Genomic DNA, 9,824 nt, shown 5'->3' with positions numbered 1-9,824 from the left:
CTAACCCTCTTCTGGTGAAACTTCCAAAATCAAACACCTCTGCTCACCTTCACTCTTTCATTCCTCTTTTTCCTGCCTCGGGAACAAACTCCCACACTCTCTTCAATCCCTGTCCTCCCTCCAGGTCTTTAAAACAGTTGTTTACCACCATCTATCTTCCCCAATCCAAAACCTTGATCTTTTCTATCCCCGTTAAAACACCCCAAATCCAACTCTTTCAATCTCCAACTTCTTTCCTGAAATTCCTAGTAGTGATCATATGCTTTATACTGTGTACCCACCCCGCCCCCCCCCCGCCCCCCCCGCCACCTCCTTTCCACAGATCTACCGACATCCCTGTTCTCTGCTGTTGTTGTGCGTATATGCTTTCCTCTCTCTACCCCTCTAATCTCCCGATCCCTTTATTTATGTATGTTTTATGGGTACGTGCATGCTTTCGTGTGTAATGTTTTAGCTCTTACACGAGCCTCAACTCTGTATATATATTTTTTAAAAAGAAAAAAGAAAAAAAAAGCGTTCTACTTGTCTGAGTTCTATAACCTGAGGAGGAAACTGAGTTCTATAACAGAGCGTTTAAGGATTTCCGAAAATATTACAATATTATATTATACAGCACTTATAATATAAATATAATATAATATAAAAACGGGTCTCACAGTTCACTCCCAAGCCTACAAGGACCACATACAACACTACAAAGATGCCCTCTCCCGCGCCCGCTCTGCCTACTACTCTCAAATTATCCACTCTGGCTCCGGAAACCCAAAAGCACTCTTCTCGACAATAAACAAACTCCTCCGCCCCCTGAACACCACCACCCAGTCATTCACAGTAGACAACTGCATCTCCTTCCTCTCTTTCTTCCAACGCAAAATTGACAACATCTACAACAGCTTGACCACCGCCGCACCCGCTCCCCCTCCAACCACCTGCCCCCCCTTGTCCTGCCATCCCCTGTCTCGGTTCTCCCCAATCTCTCCTACTGACCTCTCTGAACTCCTCATAGGAATGAAAACTGCCACCTGCACTCTTGACCCCATCCCCTCCAGCTTTGTCAAAGCCTCCCTCCCTGCTCTCTCTCCACTTATCATTGCAACAATAAACTCCTCCCTGTCTACAGGCATCGTCCCACCTTCCCTCAAAATTGCTGCTGTTACCCCCATTCTAAAAAAACCTGGTCTAAACCCTGACACCCTAAACAACTTCAGACCCATCTCCAACCTACCCTTTCTGTCAAAAGTTTTGGAACGCGCTGTAGCCACTCAACTCAAACATCATCTCTCTGCCAATAACTTGTATGAAACATTCCAATCCGGATTCCGCTCCAACCACAGTACTGAAACTGCTCTCCTCAAAATCACCAACGACCTTCTCCTCTCCTCTGACGCTGGCAACCTCAACATTCTCGTCCTCCTCGACCTCAGCGCTGCCTTTGACACCATCGATCACACTATCCTCCTCACCCGACTGGAATCCACCTTTAACGTCACCGGCACTGCCCTCTCTTGGATTAAATCATACCTCTCTGACAGATGCCAGTTCATCTCCATCAATAACTGCAAATCCCCCACTGCTCCCCTCCCCCAAGGTGTCCCCCAAGGTTCAGTTCTTGGCCCCCTCCTCTTCATCCTTTACCTGTCCCCGCTCGGTCACTTAATCCGCCGTCATGGTCTCCAATTCCACTGCTTCGCCGATGACATCCAGCTTTTCATCTCCACCAAGTCCGTCTCCACCGACACCCACTCTATCCTGACAAACTGCATCACTGAAATAAAATCCTGGCTTCAAATCAACTTCCTCAAGCTTAACTGTGATAAATCTGAAATAATCATCATTGGCCCAAAAACGCTCACAAAATCCACCCATAACTTTGCCCTCAACATCGACGGTATCCCAGTATCCACCTCCCCTCACATCCGGAATCTTGGCGTCATCTTTGACCAAACCCTTTCCTTCGACAAATACACTAAACAGATCACAAAGTCAGCCTTCTTTCACCTGAAAAACATTGCCCGTCTCCGCTCATCCCTCTCCTCCACGGCTGCAGAAACCCTCATCCACGCCTTCATCACCTCCCGTCTGGACTACTGCAATAGCCTCCTCCATGGTTCACCCTCAAAAATCACCAATAAACTCCAATACATTCAGAACTCCGCTGCCCGTCTACTCACTCATTCCCGGACCCGTGACCACATCACCCCCGTCCTTTACAAGCTTCACTGGCTCCCCATCCCCCAGAGAATCCAGTACAAAATCCTCCTCTTGACATACAAAGCCCTCCATAACCTGGCCCCATCCTACCTGGCTGACCTCCTCTCCAGACACACTCCCACCCGCAACCTCCGCTCTGCTGGTACCAACCTCCTGACCCCCTCCATCCGGACCAAATTCAGATCCTGGGGGGACAGGGCCTTCTCCATCGCTGCTCCCACCCTCTGGAACTCACTACCTCACACCATCAGAGACTCCTCCTCACTCACCACATTCAAAACATCACTAAAGACCCACCTGTTCAACGCTGCATTCAACATTCAACCCACAGCATTTAACCCCTGACTATCTCTTCTCCTTCTCCCTCCTTTTGCTTTAAATATTTCCCTATTGATTCTTGTCTTGTCTTTTTGATTCTTGTCTTATATATATGCCGTATATCGCTGCTGTTTGTTTTCTTGATTCTTGTCTTTTTGCAATTGTTGTTTTCATGTATTGTTATGCATTATGTTTTCCACTCTGTCAAAGCGCCTTTGGGCTTCTGGAAAAGCGCTATACAAAATAAATGAATTATTATTATTATTATTATAATGAAGGAAAACCCATCGTCATTGAGGGATTTAATTGCACCTTGAAAGAGCCTATATTAAAAATGTACTGAACGTGGGACATCAAGGATGGATTTCTTTTATTCAAGATATTGCAGATGATTATAATACAGTTCATTCCTCAACCAACAAAACCATCGGAAACATTTACGAAATTATAAGATAAAAAGGAGATTAATCTCAGAATGCCTCAGTTCAAAGTTGTGATATTGTAAGAATTTACAGATGGAAAGCACACTTTGTCAAAGGTTATACGAGAAGATGGACTCGTGAGCTTTTTAAGATTGTTCATATTTTCAATACAATTTTTTTTTTGGTTTGTTTTTGTTTTTTTGTATACTGAATTGAGGCTCGTGAAAGAGCTAACATTTACTTCACAAACAAATCAACCAGACAAACAAAACACACAAAAAGAGGGAGCGGAAAACAAGATGGGGAGAGAAGGGGAAGCACACAAACACAACATTTGAGAGCAGGGAGATGTGTGGAAGGGAGAGGGCTTGGGGGGAGGAGGCGTGGGAAGGGGGGGGGGGTGGAGGGAGAAGTATAAAACACAAGGACACCAAGGACTTCCAGGACAGAAGTTGGTATTTCAAAAACGTGGAATTGGGGTGAAATTAGCGGGGGTAGAAAAGATCAAGGTTTTGGATGGGGGAAGATAAGAGATGGTGGTGAACAGCAGTTTTAAAGACCTGGAGGGTAGAGTGGGATTGAAGAGAGTGAGGGAGTTTGTTCCAGAGGCGGGAGAAGAGAGGAATAAAGGAGTGAAGGTGAGCAGAGAGTCTTGATTTTGGCAGTTTGACCATAAGAGGGTTGCAGGCAGATCTTGTGCGACCTGTAGGAATATTTGCGGGACAGAGCCCAAAGAGAGCTGGGGGGGCAAGGCCAGAGAGGAGTCGGTAGAAGATGGAAAGACCACCAACCTGCCTGCGGTGAGTGAGTGAGAGGCCCTTGGAGTTAGCTTCATCGCGGGAGATTCCAATGATTCTGAATTCATCGCGGGAGATTCCAATGATTCTGAATGCTTTGGTTTCAACAGCGTGAAGACGAGCTATGTGTGAGGCAGGAGCACCAGCCCAGAGGGGAGAGCAGTATTCCATTGAGCTGCGGATGAAAGCCTTGTATGTGGTGAGGAGCTCAGGTGTGCCAAGGAAGGACTTCGCACGACGGAGGATGCCCAGTCGGCGACTGGCTTTGGAGGCCAGATTTGAAATGTGGTTTTCCCAGGAAAGATCATGGCAGATAGTGAGACCCAAAAGCTTGAGTGACAGAACTTCTTGGAGAGGATTATTCAGAAAGTGGATGGGAGGGTTGTCCAGTCGGTCTTTTCGGAGAGACATCGACCTTAATCGACCAATTAATTGGACTTGTAAAATATATGATTTAAAAGGACAAAAAATGTAGGTTCATTTTATGCTCAATAATTGCAGAAGACAACATTAACAAAGTACATGAACTGAAAGATTTAAAAAGATTTAATGGATGTCAAAAAATAAATGGAAAAATAATTTACTACAATCTCAAAATGATATGGCTCGGGACGTTCTTCGAGCAGGACATTGATGGAGGTTTTTTATTTTATCTCTGCTCAACAAAGATATTTAACACAAGAACCAAATTCCAAGTTCCGATATACTATTTATCAACATACATGATGGCGATGAGTGTCAAGAAAATCAAGCTATCTCCTAAAATAGAACATAAACAGATATTCATTGGCTCTCAATATGAGTTTAATGTAAAGGTACCAGTATGCCAATGATTGAGAGGGTGGAAGAACAAAATTCTGCATAGGGATTTATACATTTATCGTCATTTATCAAGGGTTTCAAAGGCATTATGACAATGAATTAATTAATGGAAAGGTGTGAAAATGTCAAGATTGGAGAGGGGGAGAATATGATGTGCTGCCAGGGGGTGAGGAGGAAGTAGCGGCTGAGGGAGAAGGGGCTGTGTGTGGAAGAAAAAAAATATTCGGTGCGGAATTAAAAGTCTTCCTCCCATTCAATTTACATTAGGGGAGAAGCCTCAGAACCAACATTCTTCATCTACTTCCCTCAGTTCATCCATTCTCCTTCTATCCACTCTCTTCACTCCCGCACTCCTTCTGACTCAGTTGTTCTCGAAAACCTGCAGCCTCTGTTGATGTCTTGTTGTCAGGCCACCGTTTCCAGGCCGGCATTACACACGACATCAGAACCTTTCCTTTCAATTTCCTTGACATCTTTCTGTCTGCCATTACTCTCTCCAGCCTCCTCCATGCATTCACACCCACCCAAATCCTCCTCGCAGCTCTGCCTCACACTTACCATTCCTGGTCACTCCCCCTCCCCACTCCCCCCCCCCCCCCCCCGGACATGCAAACCTATTTACCTGTCTGATCACCTACCCCTCTCTCATGATATTTAATTCCTCTCTCTGCTGCCTGACCCACGTCACCTGTATTATCTGTACTCATCTTCAGCCCATGCTTCCCAAATACATCCTTCCACTCGCCAGTACTTCCTGCATCCCCCACCCACTCTCCACCACAACAGCCAGATCCGTCCACATACAACATCCTCCACTTCCCTCTGAGTGGGCTGAGAGCACTTGCCTGTCTCAAACCGATGTTCACACTGAACTTCTCAGACATCCCAAGATCAACCAAAACGCTTCCATTAATCTCTGTACATCCCTTCCACCAACCTAACTTCTGCTTTCAGCACTCCCATCTATCTCAGTGTCACCATCACCATCTTTCTCGGGACTGTGTGGTGGGCCTTCTCCAGGACCACAAATCCCACTGCCATTTCGCCTTGCACCTCCAATCTCTTCTCCACCGGCTGTCTCAGCATGAATATCTCGTGTCATTCCCCCAACTTTTATAAACCCCCTGCTGCTCTTCTCCGATCTCCATCTACACACTCTTCCTTATCTTCCCATCCAGAACCCTCTCCAGCACCTTCATGGCACGACTTAGGGGCATAATGTCCCTGTATTTCCCTAGATCTTGAACATCCCCCTTCCCCTTCCACATCGGCACAATAAACCCTGACCTCCTCCAATCTCCTGGAATTGAACCCTCTCTCATACAAACATTCAACAACCTCTTCGTCCACCTGACTCCGACTTCTCCCGCTGCAATCATCATTTCTGGACAAACCTCATCAATGCCTGGCATTCTTCCGTTCTTCATACTCTTCAATGCCATCCGCAGTTCCTCTACTGTGATCTCCACATAACTTGATAGCTCCAGCTTGCCGCTGCTTTCTTTCCAGTTCGACAGCTGTTTGGCAAGCACCAAACGCAGGCCCGAACCACAGATTCACTCCACCGTCCCACGGTCCAAGCAGAGTCCACAGGCACAATCACCAAGCATGGCCCGAACCGCTGATTCACTCCAATGTCCCACGGGGCGAGACCATCACCATTTATACCCTGGATAGATCAAACGTTTTGTGCGCGAGTCTCATTAAAATCCTGTGGGTTCTCAGGCTTTCGTCCTTCAGATAAGCAAGCTGCATTCTCTTCCTTCTCTGGTGACCTCGATATAAGCAGGACGGAGTCCAACACTTGTAATAAGTCTCAACCCCAACAAATCCTACATACCAACCCCGTCTCTTCGAAAGGAGCATCTGGTACGCCGCACCATCGACTTCCTTAACAAACCTTTTGAAGAAGTTTTGTCACTCAAACTTTTGGTCTTAACAATCGACCATGATCTTTCTTGGCAAACCAGATACAGGGGGCTGCAAAAGTAGGTATACAGTAAGGATTATACCAGTATTACCAGTATTATAATAGTGGTGCTAGGATTCATTTAATACTAGAATTCATTTAATTCATTAAAATCATTATTACCATTTTTTATATTTTTATTTTCATAATTTTTTCTATAATACATCTATTATTTGCAGGTGAAGTGGAAATTTAACGATGGCTGGTTATTCAACGGACGAGGAGCGCAAATGGATTTTGAAACAGTACTGGAAGACAGAGAATAGTGAACGTGTGCGAGAGCAGTGGCGAGAAACATTTGCATCGCCTCCACCAACGAGGCTCACGATTTACCGGATACGTGACAAATTTGAGAGGACGGGGTCTACCCACAACTCGCCGAAGAGTGGTCGACCAGTCACCGTGACAACGCCAGAGAATGCAATGCAAGTCGCTCTGGCATTTACCCAGAGCCCTCAGAAATCGAAAAACAGGGCGTCATCTGAATTGGGTATTGAACGCAGATCGTTGGGTCGTTTGATGCACCGTGCAGGACTGAAAATGTACGTGCCACGATTGATGCATGGTTTATTAGAGGATGACTCGGATCGGCGTTTACAATTTTGCGAAGCCATCCTGAACGAGGAACGAGAGGGTGACAGCATTCTGCGCAAAATCGTGTGGTCCGATGAAGCAAACTTTAAGCTATCGGGTGCCGTTAATCGGCACAATTGTGTGTACTACGCAACTCAAAACCCTAAAGTCACGATTGAGCAACAGCTCAATCAACCTGGGGTGACAGTGTGGGCTGGCCTGTCCTGCAAAGGTGTCGTTGGACCTATCATTCTGCACAGGACTGTCGATCAACACGTGTATCTGAACATGCTGACGGATACAATCATACCACAGGTACGCGAACAACAGCAGCAGGACGACTTCTACTTTCAGCAGGATGGGGCGCCACCGCACTTCGCACTCACTGTGCGTGCGCTACTTGACAAAGAATTTCCCAACAGGTGGATTGGACGTCGGGGAGCCGTTGACTGGCCACCACGTTCACCGGATCTCACCCCTATGGACTTCTTTTTCTGGGGATGTGTAAAAGACAGCGTTTTCGCACGCAAGCCACGTTCTGTTGATGCCATGATTCAGTTCATATGGGAGGCTTGCCAGGAAATCGATGCTGATAAAGACCTTTGTGCAAGAGTGTGCATGGGTGTCCACACTCGACTAGTGGAGTGTGTGAATGCCGGGGGCAAACAGTTTGAACATTTGAGGGATTAATATGTTTATTATTGATATGTTTATTATTGATATGTTATTATTGATATGCTTGTATAATCAATAAAATACGTTTTGTGCGCACGTTTTGTTTTTCATTACTGTCATTTCATTAGGGCAAAATGGAGAAGATTGTCATGGGGACCGCAAGGCTAACCCCCGCTCTAGCAGGGAAAATGGCCTTAAAATGCATGTTGTATACCTACTTTTGCAGCCCCCTCTATTGAAGTTGCCGAAAGCGGTCGTTGCTGACTGGGCATCCTCCATCATTCAAACTCTTTCCTTGGCATACTTGAACTTTATCAGCTTACAATCAGGTCTTCAACCATAGTTGTTGGAGTAGTGCTCTGCTGTTTGTGGCCAAACTGCCTCACACCTTACATTTCTTGATGCTGTGGAAACCAAGGCCTGGAAAATCATTGGAATCTTCCATGATGAAGCTGTCTCTGGGCCTATTACTCTCGCATCACAGACAGGTCCCCAAATATTCCTACAGGTCGCACAAGATCTGCCAGCAACCCTCTGATGGTTAAACTGCCGAAATATCGGCTCTCTGCTCACCTTCACTCTTTCATTCCTCTTTTCTCCCGCCTGTGGAACAAACTCCCACACTCCCTTCAATCCCTCTCCTCCCTCCAGGTCTTTAAAACAGCTGTTCACCACCATCTCTTATCTTCCCCCATCCATAACCTTGATCTTTTCTACCCCCACTAATTCACCCCAGATCCACCTTGTTTGAAATTCCAACTTATTTCCTGGAAATCCTGGCAGTGTCCATATGTTTATACCTCTCCCACCCCCCCCCCCCTTCACATGCCTCCCCCCCTTCACATGCCTCCCCCCTTCACATGCCTCCCCCCCAAAGCCCTCTCCCTCCCACAGATCTCTCGATGTCTCCATGTCTCTCGGTCCCTGCTCTCAAATGTTGTGTTTGTGTCCTTCCCCCTCTCTCCCCATCTTGTCTACCGCTCCCGATGTTATTTGTTTTATGTGTCTGTTTGTCTTTCTGTGTGATTAATTTTCGCTCTTTCACGAGCCTCGATCTTGTATACAAAAAAAAAAAAGAAAAAAAAAAAAGGTCAGTGGCCTCTGTCTTCTGCCTACCCTCCAACCCAACCACGTTTCCTCAAGGTGCACAAGGTCTGCCAGTAAGTAAATTAACTCACTTCCAGTGATACTTCCAAAATACAGGCTACCTGCTCACTTCCACTCATTTCTTCCTCACTCTCTTCAATCCCACTCCTCCCTCCAGGTCTTTAAAACGGCTGTTCACCACCATCTCTTATCTTTTCTACCCCCGCTAATTTCACTCCAAATCCACTTTTTTGAGGTGACTTTTGTCTTCTTTCCTGGAAGTCCTTGGTGTCCTTGCGTTTTATATCTATCCTGCCTCCCCCCAGGCCCTCTCCCTCCCACACATCTCCCGATGTCCCTGCTCTCAAATGTTGTGTTTGTGTGCTTCCTCCCCTTCTCTCCCCAGCTTGTCGACCGCTCCCCTTTTTATATACTTTGTTTGCTTGTTTGTTTGATTTGTTTGTTTGATAAATGTTAGCTCTTTCACGAGCCTCGACTCTGTATACAAAAAATATATATATATATCAAATACTTCCTTCAAATGCTTCTCAAGCCAACTGTTCACCACCAAGTCAGATCCTCCCCATACAAACATGCTCATACCTTTATACCCTCACAAACCCCCAGCCCTTCCTTTCCAGGTTAGTTGGGGCAAATTGTATGCACATTTTTCCTCCGAGGATCTTTCGATCCAGGCGTTGGAGTGCCCCTCCTCCACTTTTCTGCATGTTAATTCGTATGCAATTTAATTGTTTGTTTTTTTATTCTATTTTTTTATGTCACAATGTACTATTTTGCTGCCATTTCTGTTTTCTCTATGTTTGAATATTTATGATTGGTTGAATAAAACCATTTACTACCACTACCTTTCCACTATGTTCTGCTGTGTTTCCTGCCCTAGACTGTGGGTAGCAAGTGGTCCACTTCGAAGTTTGTTGACACCAGGTTCCA

The sequence above is a fragment of the Myxine glutinosa genome, chromosome 1 (genome assembly GCF_964187855.1).
Source record: "Myxine glutinosa chromosome 1, kmMyxGlut1.1, whole genome shotgun sequence".
NCBI lineage: Eukaryota > Metazoa > Chordata > Myxini > Myxiniformes > Myxinidae > Myxine > Myxine glutinosa.
Note: the sequence above shows the minus strand (reverse complement) of the source record.